The sequence below is a fragment of the Solanum dulcamara genome, chromosome 1 (genome assembly GCF_947179165.1).
Source record: "Solanum dulcamara chromosome 1, daSolDulc1.2, whole genome shotgun sequence".
NCBI lineage: Eukaryota > Viridiplantae > Streptophyta > Magnoliopsida > Solanales > Solanaceae > Solanum > Solanum dulcamara.
Window position 1 is genome coordinate 49,242,715 of NC_077237.1, and position 18,608 is coordinate 49,261,322.

General features: G+C 36.3%; 1 pseudogene; it reads left to right on the forward strand.

Annotated features, from left to right (window-relative positions):
- The first annotated feature begins 18,289 nt into the window (after positions 1 to 18,289).
- On the forward strand, positions 18,290 to 18,390 carry LOC129904568 (5S ribosomal RNA; annotated as a pseudogene).
- Positions 18,391 to 18,608: the final 218 nt, after the last annotated feature.

Here is an 18,608-nt window from a genome sequence, read left to right on the forward strand (position 1 = left end):
ACTCAAACTCATAGTTTCCTAACACCATTTTGTGAGTTCTTTGTCAAACGACGTTAAATGCCCAGTTTAAGTTGATCAAGAACTAATACCATCAATGACAATAATAGGAGATGACATAAACACTTACAATATATTCTTTAGCAGTTTAGGCATTTCATCAAACACTTGGCGAGCTATAATTTTGCAAGAACGATACAAGTCATATTTTCTACACCTTGTCTTCTATTTTATTGTAACGAAGTTGTTGCTTCAATCAAATACAACTTAAATGTCCTTAAATCAATAAAATAGTCAATACATCTATATACATACTCCCTCTTTACCAATTACATCAATTACAATGGGTGAAACATGGCATCACGACTTCCTATCACCGTCTCGTGAATCCTACCCATAAATTAAGCTTAAAACCTCTTTTAGAATCATATCTATGGAGATAGAACAAGTCCCATACCTTTATAACCAAGAGAAGAGATCTCTTCCATTTTTAATCTTCAATAACAACACCTTTTCCATTAAGAAAATACTTACCTAAGTACATATATATGATATTTGGAGAGGAATACACTTGATTGTTGAAGAAATAACCCTACCTTAAGCTTTGGAGGATTGGAGATGACCAAGAATTGAAGAAAACACTAAGAAACAGTCCCTAAATGCTTTGGAACTTATGGGAAATAAAATCCCCAAGTCTTAGCATAAAAACAACAAATTTGGCCGACATCCCCTTAAGTGTCACATATTTCGCAATGATTGGGCAGTGCACGTCTCTATCGTAAAATGAACATAACGTTTTACTCCAAAGTTGTATTGATGATAGGTTGATTTTTATGGAAAATAGACTCAAATATCTTTTATTAAATAATCCGTAGACTCTCTAACTCTTTATATATTAGAAGATATGCCTGTTCAAAGTTATATGATAGATTGGGTCACTTCAAATATTCCTCCACAATGAACCTTTAAAATTGAACTTTCCTTTAATAATCTCTTTGGCCTATAACTTTTGTATGACACTTCAAATAGCTTAATATAAGGATTAATTGGTATTCATTACCATTTTCAACAATATTCTCCCCGATATCATATTGATGCATCAATATTTAGGAGTGGCAATCGTAATTTAAGTTACGGGTTATTACATTATCCCCCCTTGGAATCATTAGTCCTTGAATGAAGGTTGTACCTTAAAATGATTCTTACTCTATTATTTTATAAATGTTTTGGCAGAGTTTTATTTATAAACAGGCCTATCCAAACCAATCAGCTAACAAAAATACATACAATATGCTTCACAGAGCATCACAACAAAATAATATTTAACAGATATCCACGAGGCTCTGCTAGGCCTAAAATAAATGGAAACTGCACTAACTAATACAACATACCTTACACCATGGACATCTCAACTCTGAGGAACATATGTGATACTAAAATGGTATCATTATATCAAGCACCTGAACATATAAAATATAAGTTAAGCAGTACTACTAGGTACAAATAAAATTGATACTCAAATAAAAGGAGTGATGACTTTAAGAATCTTTGGGTGCTACTGAAATAAGTGGGGATACTTGTCCCTCATTGAAGCCTCCACTTCCCAAGTGGCTTCTTCTATATTCTGACTTTTCCAAAGTACCTTGACCGATGCTATGTCTTTATTCCTCAACTTCTTAACCTGTCAGTCTAATATTGCCACTAGGACTTCTTCAAATGATAACTCTTCTGAGAGTTCAATACCTTCTATGGGAATAACTTATGTATGGTCTCCTAAGTATTTGTGTAACATAGACACATAGAAAAATGGATATACTGCAGCTAACTCTGGAGGCAATTCTACTTCTTAGGCTACCTGGCTAACTCTTCATATAACTTTATATAGCCCATCATACTTGGGGCTCATCTTACCTTTCCTCCCAAATCTCATAAAGCCTTTCATAGGTGTCACCTTCAAGAATACCAAGTCACTAACCTAAAACTCTAAGCCTCTATGCCAAATGTCTGCATATGATTTTTGTTGGCTCTGAACAGTCTTCAAGCATGCTTGTATCAATTTTACTTTCTTAATAGCTTGGTGCATGAGATCTGGTCCTAATATTTGAGTTTTACTTACTTTGAACCAACTGATAGGCAATCTACACCATCGCTTATAAAGAGACTCAAAAGCGGCCATGCTGATGGTGGAGTGATAGCTATTATTATAGGAAAATTTAATCAATGGCATATGATCATCCCAATTACCTTTAAATTCTAGTACACATTCTCTTAATATATCTTCAAGTGTTTGAATAGTGTGCCTCTGCTTGGCCGTCTATCTGTGGGTGAAATGAGGTGCTAAGGTTCACTTATGTTCCCAAAATCTTCTGGAATGACCTCTAAAAATGTGCGGTAAACTTGGCACCCCTATCTAAAATAATGGACAATAGAGTCTCATGCAAGTGAACAACTTCACTTATATAAAGCTTGGCATACTCTTTAGTTGTGCTGGTAGATTTAGCTATCAAGAAGTGAGATGACTTCATTAATCTTCGTGTTGTTCCACCAGTAGACCTCCTTAAGGTCATGATACATCTTTGTGAAGCCTGGATGAATTGAGTATTGGGAACAATGTGCTTACGCCATAATCTTCTACCTCAACCCCTTTATATTAGGAATATATAGTCTGCCTTGGCATCTCAAGGTACCATCTCCTGTCAACTCAAATGCAGTAATTCAATATTCTCGAATCCCTTCTCGTTACTGGATCAATAAAGGATCATCATTTTGTTTTTCTTTCACCAGTGCCACTAATGATGACTCTATAATATTTTGTACTACTATGCCTCAATCTTCAGATTCTAGTAATCAGACTCCTAGGCAGGCTAATTTGTGAACATCACATACTACTTCTTGTTGTACTCATGGTAAATATACTAGCTGCCCATAGATAGTCGACTGAGTGAATTGCTACCACGTTAGCTTTTCATGGGTTGTAGAGAATGTTTAAATCATGGGCCTTCAGCAACTCTAGCCACCTTCTTTGCCTTAAATTCAACTTTTTTTGCTTGAAGAGATATTGGAGACTCTTATGATCTATAAATATATCAACATGTATCCTATACAAATAGTGATGCCAAATCTTAAGAGAAAATACAACCGCTGCAAGCTCCAAATTATGAGTTGGATAATTATGTTCATGTTTCTTCAATTATCGAGAAGCGTAGGATATAACCTTCCCAAGCTGCATCAAGATGCACCCTAGGCCAATGCTAGAAGCATAACAATAAGTTTCATACCCTTATGTACCCTCTAGTAAGGCTAATACCGGTGCCGTCGTCAATTTATCTTTAAGCTCTTGGAAGCTTCTTTCACAAGCATCTAACCGTTGGAACTTGACTGTCTTCTGCATTAACTTAGTCAATGGGGAAAAATAGAGGAGAAACCCTCTACAAATCTTTGATAATAGACAGCTATCCCTTAGAAGCATCTAATGTCTTCACCAGACACCACATGGCCGAGAAAATCCACTGAGTTCATCCAAAACTCACATTTATAAAACTTGGCATAAAGTTGGTGCTCTCTAAGTGTTTGTAGGATCGATCTTAAGTGATTTGCATATTTTGCTGCATCACGTGAATATATGATATCATCTATAAATACAATCACATACAAATCAAGAAAGGGTTTGAAAACCCTATTCATCATATCTATGAAAGCTGTTGGGAATTCGTTAGTCAAAATGATGTAACAAGAAACTCAAAATGCTCATATCTTGTCCAGAAAGCTATTTTAGGAATATCTACTACCTGAATCTTTAGTTGATGGTATTCAGATCTCAAGTCAATATTTGAAAAGCATTTATCTCCTTGCAATTAATAAAATAAATCATCTATCCTTGGAAGGGGTGTTTGTTCTTTATCATCACTTTCTTCAATTGCTTGTAATCGATACACATTCGCATGGTGCCATCCTTCTTGCATACAAATTGTAATACCCCCTAAAATATTGTATGTGGTATTTCAATTCTCGATGAAAATGATACTGCTTCTATATTTTGGGCATAACTTTTCATAGATTAATCCAAATTAGGTGATTCAAATTTCTAAATAACCCCCACATCATTACCTACAACTTTTATGAAGAACATATCTTAAGATTCGGAGTTAAGTAGATCATATAAATTAATCTTTGCAAGACATAGTGTTGTGATGAAATAAAGTATTTGTAGAATAAAAATTATATCTCACTGTAGATTACTCCAAATTAGATGATTCTTAAACGAAATAAAATTATACTTCTATATCTACAATTCTTATGAATACACTAAATCCTAATAGGAAATTTATCTTGTTCAAACGCAGTTTCGAAAAAGGGTATTCCGTTAAAAAAGAGCTCATCTCGCCTACCATGGAAATATATAGAACCATTTAACATCATCCATGACATCAAAATCCTCCATTGAATTTTCAAGATCATCCTTTGTAATTATTTTTATTTATTGTTAGGTCCCTCCTCCACACCTATAAATACACACCATATTTTCTCATTTTATTTATCAAGCTTTTTTAAGCAATTCTTCTCTCTATACACTTCTTTACTCATTCTCAAATATAGTTTTAGTTTTAGTAGTATAAAAATACTATTCCAGTAATTCTTATACTTCGGGTAGTACATAAAATGCTCCGGTGAGAAGAATAGGATAGGGGTCCAAGAGTGTTCTAATTCGGAGTAAAGCTTCGAATTTAAGGTATGTAAGGCTTTCATAGCATTGGATTGAGTTCGTCCATACACCCAATATTTAAATTCATTATAATTGAGTTATAGTTGAGGTTTATCCAAATCTTTAATTCTAAATGAATTAATTCTTCTTCTGTTGAGTTAGATATATTTATGCATTGAGATTATTATTATTTTTATCTCTCATATTATTGAAATTATTATTCATGGCTATTTTCCCATTAACCCTAATTGATTTAATATTCATTAATATGTTTACACATGTTTTGAGTAAGGATGTTAACTTTTAAGAATCATTGACGAAAAGAGTGATTTGAATTAATACTATATATGTATTTTATTGAGTTTTGAAAAAGCAAAAAAAATTGAGTTTAAATGAATTTGATTCTTTGAATTAAATGATGTTTTGAATAAGATGTTTTGATAAGATGTAAATAATGTTTTTGAAGTATAATGATTGATGAAGAGGTAATGAGATGAGTTTGATGATTTAAATTAAAGTTCAATGAGACTAGATGATGAGGTTAATATTACCACATATTTTAGGAGTAGTAATGAGCATCGAGTTGGGTAAGAGTTTAATTGACTCAAACCCCAGAACTACGTAGCCAGCATAGGATGGAGACTATACCTATTAAGTCCCAAAAAGAGGACTTTGATGATTGAATCTAAGATGGTGATGTCCTTTACCCTGGCAAGGTATTGGATGGATGTGGCAATAACATTGCTTCGTTTTATCATCACTAGCTCATAATGATGGTTGTCGGTTAGAGAAACTCCCAACTGAGTAAGCATTGCTTATTATTATTTTTAGATTTGCATTACATATTATTATTGAGATGATGTTGAGTTCTGAGCTGAGTCTTCTTGAGAGGAGATTCTTGATATTTGTCTCTATTTTTCTGTCATTTTATATACTCGTACATTCCATGTACTGACGTTATTTGACCTGCATCATTTTATGATGCAGATATAGGTGTTAGAGATCCTCAACAGGTGCATTGTTGAAGATCATTTCTTTCCAGTTATTTGGTGAGTCCTTCTTGTATTCGGAGGAACTCCTTATTCTTTTATTATTGTTGAGTGTGATGTTTCTTTTGAGGTAGCCATGTACAAGTCATTGGCACCATCTGATAGCGTTAGAGGCTTCATAGACAAAGTTTAATGATGTAATTGGAGTAGTTCTCCTTTGAAACTACTTCTCTAAAAATTTCTTTCTTTCATTTGATGTTAATGATGGAGATCCCAAATAAGTATTCATATTAATTCTTCCTCTGATGAATGAATAAGTATTAAGACCAAGTAGTTCTCTCGGAGGCCAGAGATAGTTTCTGAGTGCCAGCCACGTCTAGGGTACCCTCTCGAGGTGTGAAAAACTTGGTATCAGAGCCATGTTCAAGAGTCCTAGGGTGTCTATGAAGCTGTATCTAGTAGAGTCTTATTTATTGGTGCGTAGTGCACCACACTTATAATCAGAAGGCTATAGGACATTAGGAATTATTTTACTTTTTTCATAATATGAGTTCGTGCGATAGAGTTTAACTCTATAAAAACTTCCTTTCTAATTTGTGCATTTACACATTTTATACATACCTCCTAAACGTTCAACCAGTCAGAGGAACGCTTCCAGCACTAAGGTTCCATAGTCAGAGATGCCTCCACAGAGAACTATGGGCCGACCTATAAGTTCTACTGAGATACCTTAAATACCTACTGTTCAGACCACTCCTACTTTAAAGGAAGATTTTTGAGGAGCGATTGCTATGCTCACCCAGTTGGTGGCTGCCCGAAATAGTATTCAGAGTTCACCAACTCCTAGCTCTAGTTATTAAGAGTCGTCTGCTTCCACGATGATTAGAGATTTTCTAAGAATGAATCTATCGGTCTTCATGGGTTCCAAGGTTGATGAGGACCCCTAAAATTTTATTGATGAGATGTGGAAGATACTAAAAGCGATGAATACTACGGAGATTGAGGGGTTGAGTTGGTGTCTTATCACCTCAAGGATATGTAAAATGTCTGGTATAACCAGTGGAAAGAAAGTAGAGGTGAGGATGCAGAGCCTTTTCTTTGGGATGAGTTTGGAAGAGCATTCTTTGATCACTTCTTTCCCCAAGAGTTACGTGAAGCAAAAATTGAGGAGTTTATGAACTTCAAGCAGGAGAGTATGAATGTAAAATAGTATAGTTTGAAATTTATTAAGTTGTCCAAGTATGCCCCAGAAATAATTCCTCATATGAGGGCCAAGATGAGAAAGTTTGTCTCTGGCCTAGGAAGACATGTAAAGAAAGAATGTAAGGCAATGCTAATGATTTCTAACATGGATTTTTCTAGATTGATGGTGTATGCTCAGTAGGTTGAGGATGAAAAGAAAAGGGACCGAGAGGAACACCTAAGCAAGAAGGCTAAGTCTGATGGGCATGAGAACAAGCAAAAGCAAGGGAAGGGTAACAAGTCCTTCTTTCAAAAGAGGTCTTCTAATTATGAACCTTTCTTACCAAATGCTTTTACACCTAATACTAGGTATGATCAGAGGTTCCTAAGTCACCAAAACTTCCTAGCTTAGGGTTTTTAGTCCCATGTAAGTGTGGCTCAAGGTTCTAGAGGAAAGCCACCATGTGCTAGATATGGGAGGCTCCATTTGGGAGAGTGTCATATGGGCACCAATGCTTGCTATGGATGTGGAAAGATAGGTCACTTCCAGAATGAGTGTCCTTCAAAGAGGCAGGGAGATGGAAGTAGTAGAGCTCAATTTTCTTCTGCAGCTCCACAAAATAGAGGTAATCAGAGAGGTGCAACTTCAAGTGTAGGCGGGGGAACAAACCATCTGTATGCTATGGGTAGTCACCAAGACCAAGAAAATACACCCAATATTGTTACTGGTATGCTCTGAGTCCTTTCTTTTGATGTGTATGCATTACTTAAGCCGGGTGCTACATTATCTTTTGTGTCTCTTTACTTAGCTAGTAAATTTGAGATCCTTCCTGAGTGTCTTCTTGAGCCTTTTAGTGTGTCTACTCCTATTAGTGAGTCTATCTTAGTTGAGAGAGTCTATAGAGATTATATTATGTCAATCTATCACAGGGATGCTATGGCTGACTTAGTTGAGTTGGACATGGTTGATTTTGATGTAATTCTTGGCATGGATTGGCTTTATGCTTGTTATGCCTCAATTGATTATAGGACCCGAATTGTCAAGATTCAATTTTCAAATAAACCTATCTTAGAGTGGAAGGGGAGTTCTGTAGTACCTAAGGGTAAATTTATTTCCTACCTTAAATCCAGAAAGTTAATCTCTAAGGGATGCATATATCATATAGTCCGAGTCAAAAATATTAATGATTAGGCTCCATCTCTTGAGTCAGTTCCCATTGTAAATGAGTTTCCTGAAGTCTTTTCTGAGAATCTACCCAGAATCTCTCCTGATAAAGAGATAGACTTTGGTATTGATGTCCTTCCTGATACACAACCTATCTCCATTCCTCCTTATAGGATGACTCCCTCTGAGTTGAAATAGTTGAAAGAACAGCTGAAAGATCTCCTAGATAAGAGATTTATTAGGCTAAGTGTCTCACCTTGGGGCGCTCTTGTCCTATTCATGCAAAAGAAAGATGGGTCCCTTAGAATATGCATTGATTATTGATAACTGAACAAGGTCACCATAAAGAACAAGTATCCTCTCCCCAGAATAGATGAATTATTTGACCAACTTAAAGATGCCACATGCTTCTCTAAGATAGACCTTAGATCAGGCTATCATCAATTGAAAGTGAGAAAATATGACATCCCAAAGACGGCTTTCTGAACCCGCTATGGTCATTTTGAGTTTCTTTTTATGTCCTTTGGATTGACAAATGCTCCTGCGGCTTTTATGAATCTCATAAACCAAGTATTCAAGACATACCTAGATACATTTGTGATTGTCTTCATCAATGATATTTTGGTCTACTCTAGAAGTAAGAGTGAGAATGCTAATCACCTTAGGATTATCCTTCAAACTCTTAAGGAGAGGGAATTGTATGTTAAGTTTTCGAAGTGTGAGTTTTGGCTTGATTTTGTAGCATTCCTAGGCCATATTATATCTGGTAATGAAATTCAAGTTGATACTCAAAAGATTAAGGTAGTTAAGAACTAGCCCAGACCCACCTCTCCAACTGACATAAGGAGTTTCTTAGGTTTGGATGGTTACTATAGAAAGTTTGTTGAGAGATTTTCATCCATATCCTCACTATTGACTAAGCTGACTCAAAAGAAGGCTAAGTTTCAATGGTCTGAAGCTTGTGAGAAAAGCTTTCAAGAGTTGAAAGCTAGATTGACTACTGCTCCAGTACTGTCCCTACCCGAGGGAATGAATGGTTTTGTAATCTATTGTGATGCTTCTAGTGTCGGGTTGGGATATGTGTTGATGCATAAAGGTAAGTTCATTGCCTATGCCTCCAAACAGCTTAAGACTCATGAGAGGAACTACCTTACTCATGACCTTGAGTTGGCAGCTGTGGTATTTGCTCTTAAGATCTGGCGTCACTATCTTTATGGTGTACATGTGGATGTATTCACAGACCATAAGAGCTTGCAGTATGTGTTCAGCCAGAATGAGCTAAACATGAGGCAGAGGAGATGGCTAGAGGGTTTCAAGGATTATGACATGAGCATTCTCTACCCCTAGGTAAAGCAAATGTAGTTGCCGATGCTCTTAGCAGGTTATCCATGGGAAGTACGGCCCATGTGGAAGAGGAAAAGAAGGAGTTGGCAAAGGAAGTGCATAGACTTGCACATTTGGGAGTTCAACTTATTAACTCTAGTGAGGGTGGTACAATAGTCCAAAATGGAGCTTAATCTTCTCTAGTTGTAGAGGTAAAAGGAAAGGGATCCCATTCTTCTTCAAATGAAGGATGAGGTTCACAAGCAGAAGGTAATGGCTTTTACCAAAGGGGGAGATGAAGTGTTAAGATATCAAGGGAGATTATGTGTTCCAAGTGTTGATGGTATTCGAGAGAGAATCATGGAAAAAGCCCATAATTCTAGATATTCCATCCATCTAGGTTTAACAAAGATATACCACGACTTGAGAGAAGTATACTGATGGAGTGTAATGAAGAGAGATATAGCAGAGCCTGTGTCCAAGTGCCCGAACTGCCAACAAGTTAAAGTTGAGCACCAAAGGCCTTATGGAGTGGCTCAGAATATAGAGATCCCAGAATGGAAGTGGGAAATGATCAATATGGACTTCATTACCAGTTTACCACGAACCCACAAACAACATGACTCTTTTTGGGTGATTGTGGATAGGATGACCAAATCGGCTCATTTCTTGCCAGTTAAGAGTATGGGCACTGCAGAGGATTATGCCAAACTGTATCTTAGAGAGATTGTTAGACTGCATGGAGTTTCTTTGTCTATCATCTTAGATAGGGGAGCTCAATTCACTGCTCAGTTTTGGAAGTCATTTCAGAAGGGTTTGGGTTCAAGAGTGAACCTTAGTACTGCTTTTTATCTGCTGACAGATGGCCAGGTAGAGCGTATGATACAAACTTTGGAGGATATGTTAAGATCCTGTGTCATTGACTTCAAAGGTAATTGGGATGATCATTTACCTTTTATTGAGTTTGCATATAATAATAGCTTCTATTGGAGTATTCAAATGGCTTCTTATGAAGCTCTATATGGGAGGAGATGTAGATCATCAATTGATTGGTTTGAAGTTGGTGAAGCTGAGTTGATTGGACCAGACTTGGTTCACCAAGCTATGGAGAAGGTCAAAACCATCCAAGAGAGGTTGAGGACTGCTCAGAGTCACCAAAAATCCTACACTGATATTAGGAGGAGAGATTTGGAGTTCGAAGTATATGATTGGGTATACTTGAAAGTTTCACCCATAAAGGGTGTGATGAGATTTGGAAAGAAAGGAAAGCTTAGTCCCCGCTACATTGGTCCTTATCAGATTATAAAGAGGGTAGGTAACATAGCCTATGAATTGGAGTTGCCTCTAAAATTTACTGCTATTCATCCCGTGTTTCACACCTCTATTCTTAAGAAGTGTTTGGAAGATCCTTCACTTATTGTCCCGACTGAGAACATTGGTGTGAAAGAGAGTTTGAGTTATGAAGAGATTCCAGTTCAGATTCTTGATCGTCAGGTTCGCAAATTAAGAACTAAGGAAGTGGCATCTGTCAAAGTCCTATGGCGAAATCAATTTGTTGAAAAGGCTACAAGGGAAGCTGAAGAAGATATGAAGGCTAAATATCCTCATCTATTAGTGCCTTCTGATAATGATGTTCAAGGTAATATTCCTTACTCCTACCTTTGATTCGATGTGTATTCTTGAATTTTAGTCAAGTTTTTGAGAAATTGATGTCTTGATGATATTCTTTCTTAATGTCTCCTAGTTTCATCTTCATTCAAGGACGAATGATCCCAAGGCGGAGATATTGTAACACCCCCTAAAATATTGTATGTGGTATTTTAATTCTCGATGAAAATGATACTATTTCTGTATTTTAGGCATAAATTTTCATAAATTAGTCCACATTAGGTGATTCAAATTTCTAAATAAATCCAACATCATTACCTACAACTTTCATGAAGACCATATCTTAAGATTCGGAGGTTAAGCAGATCATATAAATAAATCTTTGCAAGATATAGTGATGTGAAAAAATGAAGTATTTGTAGAATAAATATCATATCTCAATGTAGGATACTCCAAATTAGTTGATTCTTGAACGACACGAAACTATACTTCTATATCTACAATTTTTATGAATACACCAAATCCTAATAGGGAATTTATCTTGTTCAAATGCAGCTTTGAAAAAGGGTATTCCGTTAAAAGAGAGCTCATCTCGCCTACCATAGAAAGATCTAGAACCATTTGACATCATCCATGACATCAAAATCCTCCATTGAATTTTCAAGATCATCCTTTATAATTATTTTTATTTATTGTTAGGTCTCTCCTTCACACCTATAAATACACACCTTATTTTCTCATTTTAGTCATCAAGCTTTCTTAAACAATTCTTCTCTCTATACACTTCTTTACTCATTCTCAAATATAGTTTTAGTTTTAGTAGTATAAAAATACTATTCCGGTGATTCTTATATTCTGGGTAGTACACAAAACACTCTGGTGAGAAGAAAAGGCTAGGAGTCTAAGAGTGTTCTAATTCGGAGTAAAGCTTTGAATTTAAGGCATGTAAGGCTTTCATAGCATTGGATTGAGTTCGTCCATGCACCCACTATTTAAATTCATTATAATTGAGTTATAGTTGAGGTTTATCCAAATCTTGAATTCTAAATGAATTAATTCTTGTTCTATTGATTTAGATATATTTATGCATTGAGATTATTATTAATTTTATCTCTCATATTATTGAAATTATTGTTCAAGGCTATTTTACCATGAACCCTAATTGATTTGATATTCATGAATATTTTTACACATGTTTTGAGTAAGGATGTTATCTTTTAATAATCATTGACAAAAATAGTGATTTGAATCAATACTATATATGTATTTTATTGAGTTTTAAAAGGGCAAAATAATTGAGTTTAAATGAATTTGATTCTTTGGATTAAATGATGTTTTGAGTAAGATGTTTTGATAAGATGTAAATAATGTTTTTGAAGTATAATTATTTATGAAGAGGTAATGAGATGAGTTTGATAATTTAAATTAAAGTCCAATGAGACTAGATGATGAGGTTAATATGAACACATATTTTGGGAGTAGTATTGAGCATCGAGTTGGGTAAGAGTTTAATTGACTCAAACCCCAGAACTACGTAGACAGCGTAGGATGGAGGTTATGCCTCTTAAATCTCAAAGAGAGGACTTTGATGATTGGATCCAAGATGGTGATGTCCTTTACCCTGGCAATGTATTGGATGAATATGGCAATGATATCACTTCGTTGTATTATCACTAGCTCATAAGTGATGGTTGTCGGTTAGAGAAACTCCCAACTGAGTAAGCATTGCTTATTATTATTTTTAGATTTGCATTACATATTAATATTGAGATGATGTTGAGTTCTGAGCTGAGTCTTCCTGAGAGGAGTTTCTTGATATTTTTCCTTACTTTCCTGCCATTTCACATACTCGTACATTCTATGTACTGTCGTCACTCGACCTGCATCATTTTATGATGCAGATATAGGTGTTAGAGTTCCTCAACAGATGCATCGTTGAAGATTATTTCTTTTCAGTTATTTGGTGAGTCCTTCTTGTATTCGGAGGAACTCCGTATCCTTTTCTTATTGTTGAGTGTGATGTTTTTTTTGAGGTAGCCATGGACAAGTTATCGGCACCATCTGATAGCATTAGAGGCTTCATAGACAAAGTTTATTGATGTAATTGGAGTAGTTCGCTGTTGCAAGATAAGTGAGTGGTGGGTGCTGTTTGGTGATGACTGGCATTTATTCCTGAAAATTGATCTTTCAAAGAATAGGAGGAATATGCTAAGGGTCTAAAATTTTATTGCAATAGTGGAAGAACGAGAGAGGGTGACTGTGGATGCAAACTGATAACATTATAAGGAGAGACCAAATGTCACCACTCTGATCCGTCGTGACTGGCACCCACACTAACCTTCCGGTAGGAGAACCATCTTTACAGCCCAAACTAACAATACTTGTAAAATATAACAACTTAAATATGAAAAAGCAGGTTAAATCATTATGAAACACTGAGTTCCTATAAACTCGGGAAAACTATCTAGTCAACGAACTTAACATACAGAGATATCCTAGGAACTGAAAGCCATCATATCAAAATTCTGAAACTAACAAGTCTAGAAAGAAAGTGCAACTCACAAAAGAAAATAATTAATAAATAAACAATTGTCTGAACATCCAAGTCTAGGAAGAAGGACTAGAACTAAGAGAGTTCACGGCAGCTTGAAAGAATAACTCATTCTTGAACTCGAACAAAGGTCACTCCTCTAAACAAGGTCTCTCTCCAGCTTGTTGAATATGCCCATGTACTTAACAAAGACAGAGCAAGTGCAGTATCAGTACACAAAATCAACAGTGTACTGATAGGATCACACGGCTAGCCAGTAAACGTATTATGGATAAGTTAACTCAACATAATAAACATATATATAGAATAACTTAACCAGTGTCATCTCAAACAATATTCAGCAAGATCATTATTCAACAACCTAAAAATCATATAACTTCACATAAGGGTCCTCTCATGAGACCTACAAGCACTCAACTTATATAGAAATGTGACACTTGGTTTAAGATTTGTGTCAAAATATGACACTCGATCCAAATATATATCAGAACGGGATACCCGATCAAATTTATATATCGGAACGTGACACCTGATCTCAACATACAAAAACAACCACAATTTATTCAGTATTCAACATTATGTCACCAAGAACAGATTCATCACAAAGCAGGCCAATAAGTGATCATTTCACATAAAATCAAGCATGTTTACCTATTCATATACACATATACATACCATGACGCAATTTAACAAGTACGTGAAACACATACGGCAAATAAAACTATCACCTACCTTAAATTTGAGCTTCAACCACTCTAAGATGCAAGAGCTTTCCCTTTTCGGGTTCTTTCTACTAGTTCTTGGTCTAAAAATAAGTCACATATACACAAGGATTAATAAAATAGCCTAATTCACAAGAATTATAACATAATTCCCCTCCTAGCCAAAACCCATGATACTAACCCCACCCTAGGCCTATTTTCCACCATTGGTTTTAGTCTAAAATCCTTCCCCAATGATCACCAATCCAAGTTTATGGATTTAGGAATCAAATTATGAGTTTAGGGAGTAGAAATCTTACCTTAAGCATGGGAATTCGAGGAAAAATGATAAAAATAGCCCTGGGTCGTGTTACACCCCATACCTTTGTACGTTGGAACGCGTTCTTAAATTTTTTAAGCTTCTTAGAAGTTACCATATGAGCCGAATAGCCTATAACACTACTAAACAACTCTAAGGAAGGGAGGGATGTTATATCCTGCACTTTTGGGCATTCGGAAAGAAAGAAATTTTGATCTGCAAGAAATGACGTTGTGATTTATTTTGTTTATTCTATTTTGTACCAGTGTGATGTTCATAGAAAAATTGATGTGGAAATACGGAGAAAGGCCGAGGGCAAAATTGGGAATTTTGGAGAGTTGTTTGTGAATTGCAAAAAGAGAGAAGACGTGTAGATTTTGGGCTTAAATAATAATAATTACAATAAGTAGTTTTGGCTCTCATAATAATAATAGTAATATTGAGGCCCAACAAAAGAAAAGGCCCAAGTCTTGGAAAGTTAGACCATTAATTAAGTGGCCTATATATATGTTTTATGACTTATTTCCCTCATCCTTATCCCATAATTCATTTTCTTCAAGAGAGTTTAAGAAGAGAGAAGAAGAAAAAGAAACCTTGAGCTAGAGAGGGAGAAGGCCACAGATTTGGAGAGAAAAAAGGTGAGTTCCTCGATTTCGTTCCGTGAATTAATTATATAGGGTGAAACAAGATAATATGGGGGTATTGATAGTATAAAATCATGACTTGGTGCAGCCCAAAACGGACAGCAAGCAGTCCACGCAATTTCAGCGCGTCTAGAGAAGTTTCGAGGTGAGTTTTGGCCAATTTCGGGAAAGGTAAGGTCTTTCCTTTCAATTTAAAGTTTATGGTGTTGTTATAGGGTGTATTACACATCTTTTATGCTGCTTGAAGTGGAATAACATCATAGAGATGTTCGACGGTACAAAACAATCTAAATTGAAATCGTTATAGTTAAATTGTAGTCGAAATGAGGTGTTGTGCGGGTGGGGGCTGCTGATGGTCGTGTGGTGGGGTATTGCGGGGACTAAAATTTTTCAAAATGAGGTGGGGGAGCTTCTGGTTGCATCCACATGACCCCCGCTTTGTACGGTTAAAGGTTTTGCAAAATGGAAACTAGAAACTCTATTTTTGGTATCGTAGTTTGGAACTAGTTGTTTGGAGCTTGTATTGTGTAAGGTTGAAGTGATTTAATTGTAAATATTCTGTTAGTTGTTGTTGTTGATATTGTGGTTGAGTTGAAATCTTGGGGATGTTGAAGTTGTAGGGGAAATGCTGCCCGATTTTCCGTAGCATCGGAAGTAGTAACAAACTAGTCGGGTGTAATGGATAAGGAAATGACTCCTATTAGTATTTGGTTGTAGAGTGGGCTATTGGAAAGCGAAAAGATATTAATCTTAGTATTAGTTTCATGTCAATAGGTTAAGGAGGTATCAAGGCAAGCCAGATTTCAATTAATCTCGAAAAAGGTATGTAAAGCTATCTTCTTTTCTTTTGGCATGTCTTAGCCTTAAGTGATTGATATACGAAATGTGGGGATAATTACATTCATAGAACTCCAAGTATGACTCATAAGTCTTATTCACTTCTCGATGGTAGAATTCCTATACTAGTTGAGTTATTGCCTCTCAAGGCTTCTATACGATGGAGAGTAGTAAGTATGTGAAGCTTCCTTCCTTCTCTTGGCATGTTTTTGGCATAAGTAAGTAAAGCTACCCTTCTTCTCTCTTGATATGTCTTTGACATAAGTTATGATGAAATATTTATGGTACTGAATCCCGTGATGGGCCAAGTATGATATATGTTATTATCTAAGGATCGGACCGTACATTCCACGGCATATATGTATATGATGACTCCATAAGGGAAAATAAGAGAGTATGTAAAGCCTTCCCTTCTTTCTTTCGGCATGGCTTAGTATTAAGTAAGGATTAATATGAGCCTTGAGGGTGATTCATGATTTCTCTTCTAAGAGATTCTCCGGTAGTTAATGTCCTTGACTTTTATAAGTTATTTTGTATCATATGTATATATATATATGATGATGATGTGATGTGATAAGGTGATGATGGCGCCGGACCCTATGATGGTCCTACAGTTATGATTCACCGAGACCCTAAAAGGGCCGGCTATATTGTATAGTATGAGCATGCATGTTCTTATATTTCACGAGGTACAGGTACAGAGGTTTCTTATATGATATTTTATTCCCCTGTTTCTTTTTTTTTGATATGCTTCCAGTTATGCTATGTTATGTTTTACCTACTCAGTACATATGTCGTACTGACCCCCCTTTCTTCGGGGGGGCTGCGTTCATGTCCGTAGGTACAGATACACATTCGGGGAATTCGTCAGCATAGGAGTTCCACTCAGTAGTCTAGAAGCGCTCCAATGTGCCAGAGCCTAGTTTTGGTATTAATTCTTGATGTATACATTTATTTGTTCATGGGTACGGTGGGGGCCCTGCCCCGCCTTATGTTACTGTTCTTACTCTTAGAGGTCTATAGACATGTATGTGGGTTGTATATGTTTGTGTGTAAGGTTGTGCCTATATGTTACGATAGCCTTGTCGGTTTATATATTGTCTTGCCTGTTGGTACGCTATGACTCAAATAGGAGACATGTTTACTTATAGTTAGCAGGGGTATACGTGAGTGTCCTGTTTGGGCACCCGTCACGGCCTACGGGGTTGGGTCGTGACAGAAGTGGTATCAGAGCGGTTCTTTCTCAGAATATCTATAGACCGTGTCTAGTAGAGTCTTGTTTATCGGTGTGTTGTACACCACATCTATAAATAGGAGGCTACAGGGCATTTAGGATGTTATCTTTCTTTCTTGCCTTATATCATGCGATAGAGCCAGCCATAGGAAATGAAATTCCTTTTCTTTTTTTTACTAACCTTTGGTTTCAGTTGAAGAACGACATCGACAGAAAAAAAGTGACGAATGATATTGGAAGCTACACAGTATATAGGTAAGTAATGGTGTGAAAGAGGCATGCTGGATAAGGTAAGAAGATTGAAATATGATTGAAATATAAAGTTGAAAATTAAAGGAAAAAGTAGACAGAAAAGTATAACGAGTGTAGTTCGACTTAGACATACGAGGTAAGTCTGTCATTTTATACTGTGGTTGATATTGGGTGCTCTGTGTGGTTGTGATATGAATATATATATATATATATATATGTTGGTCCTGTAAGGCGTTATGGCTATGATATGATATTATATGGATGTATATATATGTTGGCCTTGCATGGTATTGCTGGTATTTTCTGAGTGCGGGTTTGGAATAGAAAGGAATATAGAGGAAACTCTGTCGATTTTTTTTGGAATAAAAAGAGAATGAGATACAGGTTCATCATATGGACTGGAAGAATAGAAGGACTACTACAGGGAGCACTCAAGATAGATGTGATCAATTAAGTATGAGTATCGGACGAAAAAGGGAATAGATAGCTACGAACTGAAGGTGTAATATATCAAATGTGTTGGAATAGAATCATATGCGTATGAACAGTTGAAAATAAACAAAGGATGACATGGGTACACCCTAAAAGGGGGGAAGCGGACAATAGAAACACAAACGTAAGAGAAAATCAACTGACGCTATCATATGTAAATGGGAACGCTTAAACTTCAAATGAGATCCCATAAGGGATGGATGGATCTCGAGGCCAGCAATAAACAGATAGGAGTCGCGGTATTTGAGACCGTGTGAGGAACCATTGGTGGAGACCTTAAGGGATGGAGGCTATCATACCAGCACTAACGCACCGGATCCCATCAGAACTCTGAGGTTAATCGTGCTTGGGTGAGAGTAGTACTAGGATGGGTGACCCCCTAGGAAGTGAAAGAGGAAATGAAACACAAGTATCCGTACCTATTCCATATGTCTACAGATAAGTCCAACTTCTGAAACTCTTAAGTTGATGAAAGTATGTGTTATTGCGATAAAAAGGAATATTTCCTATAGTCTGTGTAAGATTTTGAAGAAGGTTTTATTTAACATTCGAGGACGAATGTTCTAAAGGGGGGAAGGATGTTACACCCCGTACCTTTGTACCTTGGAACGC